The sequence below is a fragment of the Leptinotarsa decemlineata genome, unplaced genomic scaffold, assembly GCF_025532065.1.
Source record: "Leptinotarsa decemlineata unplaced genomic scaffold, Ldec_3_MD MMD2_tig00026307_RagTag_RagTag, whole genome shotgun sequence".
Taxonomy (NCBI): Eukaryota; Metazoa; Arthropoda; class Insecta; order Coleoptera; family Chrysomelidae; genus Leptinotarsa; species Leptinotarsa decemlineata.
Window position 1 is genome coordinate 9,609,419 of NW_027412681.1, and position 2,688 is coordinate 9,612,106.

Consider the following 2,688-nt stretch of genomic DNA (forward strand, 5'->3'; position numbering starts at 1 on the left):
CAATAAAAAAATTATGTTTTTTTTATTATAAAAAGTGTGACAAAAAAAGGGTGACCCATCCATACATCATTGTATGCGGACGATACGTCCATACTTATTTCCAAACAATCTAATTATTCTCTGGAAAAAATATGTAATGAAGTTCTTTCTAATCTCTATGACTGGTTCTGCATGGATTCGTTGCATCTAAATGCAGAAAAAACTCAGTCAATACATTTTCACAACAAAAGACAAAAACAAGTGCCTACCATTCAGGTAAATGTCAATAATAAAGTTTTGGAAAATGTATCGTGGGTAAAGTTTTTGGGCCTTTACATTGATGAGTGTCTTGACTGGAGGAGACACTGTGAATCAGTAATCTCTAAACTTGACTTTGTAAGCTATCTATTCAGAAACATAAGATCAGTTTTAACGGAGAAACAACTGATAATGTTATATTATACACAGGTCAAATCCCGACTAAGATACGGAATATGTTTTTGGAGTCCGTCGACTTGTTTCAATGATGTGTTCATATCGCAGAAAAAATTGATTCGTTGTATCGGTGGTGTCTTTCGTACATCTAGTTGTAGAAATTTTTTTAAAACCTATCAAAATCTTAACCTTGTCGTGTTTGAACATATTTGAAGTGTGTGTTTTTGTATTTTTTAATATTTGAACTCTTTTAAAACCAATACACAAATTCACAATGTTAATACAAGGCAGCGGAATGATTTACATGTGCCATTTTCAAGAACAAATCTTTTATATAGATCACCCACTGCAACTGGACAAAGGTTGTACAATGATCTTCCTCCCGGAATTAAATCATGTATAACACTGAAAGCATTCAATGTCTTAGGAAGTACGTGTTGAATGGTGGATTTTATTCTTTGGAAAAGTTTTAGTCTTAGTTTTTAGTTTTATTTTTGTGACAAATTCTACACATGTATCAGCATATCTTTGAAAAAATAAAGTATTATTATTATTATTATAAGGTTATGACAACGAAACCAAAATCCAATCGTCCCAGTGGAAGAGCACAGGAGAGCCAAGTACGAACAAATGTCAAGGTTTGGCTCACTGTTTTTGCCACATGGTCGTACGGTCAATAAGTAGTATTATCCTGGAGTTATGCACCGCTCGTGAGTAGTAATACAAAGAAAACGTCAGGTATTGTGGAAAAAACACATGACTGTCGAATTACGATAATGCACCTGCTCACTTGCCATCGCTTGTTCGTAATGTTTTGGACAGAAACAACACGGTAATCACCGTATTCACCGGATTTGGCCCCCTGCGACTTTTTCCTGTTTTCAAGTTTGAAGAAATCCATGAAAGGATGGCATTTTGCGACGATTGAGGGAATAAAAAACGATTCGTTGAGAGAGCTCTAGGAAATACCAAAAAGGGCATATAAGAACTGCTTCGAAGATTGGAAAAATTGCTGTCACAAGTATATCATATCTGAGGGAGAAAAATAGAAATTGATGAATAAATTAATATTTCTTGACAAAAATGAAGTCACCTTATGTTTTGAACAGAGTAGTATACATACATACCCCTTCACTTCAATATTATTGTCATATACCATACTATCCCCATGTGCTTAACTCAAAAGTAATGTTTTTGTTTTTGAACATATTTTTGGAATTGCCACCGCCTCGCGAATGTTTTGTATGCCGCACCCTAAGTACGAAATCTCGATTACTCAATTTTTCATCAAGTCGACCGTGGACTACACATAAATTAAAATATCGAAGCAAATTCCTCGATAAAGGTGTTGAAATATTTCGATCTCATAAATATTCAGTCGAGATGCACTTTTGTTTTCAACCTAGGGTTTTTTCCATAAATGAATCCGAAGAATTCGTATTTGAAATCCGACTCTAATTGAAACAGGTTGATCAACTGTTTCGTTATATATTTCAACCTACTTACTGGGTTAGGTTATTATGTATATCAAATTGCGACTAATAACGCACAACACAAATATCTAGTTTAGCAATATCTAATATCTGCTTGTGATATGAATGTTGAAAGTTTAATTTAATTTCTGCAATAAAAAGTAAACAAGACATTGTCCACATTTATATCAAACACTAGCGGACCCGTCAAACTTCGTTCTGCCTAATAGTCAATGAATGTGCAGCTTAAGGATTTAAAAATTGATACAACTTCATTGAATATGATGAAATAAATGATATTGGTATATAATAAAATGAATGGGAATTGGTAGGATGAGTGTACTTTTCAGTGAAGCACCCTGTGATATACATGTGAGCTGTCAGTTGCGTTTTATTATAACACGTCACTATTATCACTGATGTTTTGCCTCTTTCATCATTATCATTTTCATTGATGAAATATCATATTTAAATACTCATTATCCTATTCCCAACGAAGAAAAATGCAAAAACACAAAATTCGTAAAAATGGGTCAAGTCGTTCTTGAGTTCTTTTATTATTATTATGATTATTGATATTATTTATAAAATATCATTTTCAATCTTTATTATTTTATTCCCGACGGAAACAAATCTAAGAAACACAAAATTCATATAAACGGGTACAGTCATTCTTTAGTTCTTCTATTATTATTATTATTTTTACATTTACCCATCTTTTGGACCTTCCCTGGATATATATATATATATATATATATATATATATATATATATATATATATATATATATATATATATATAT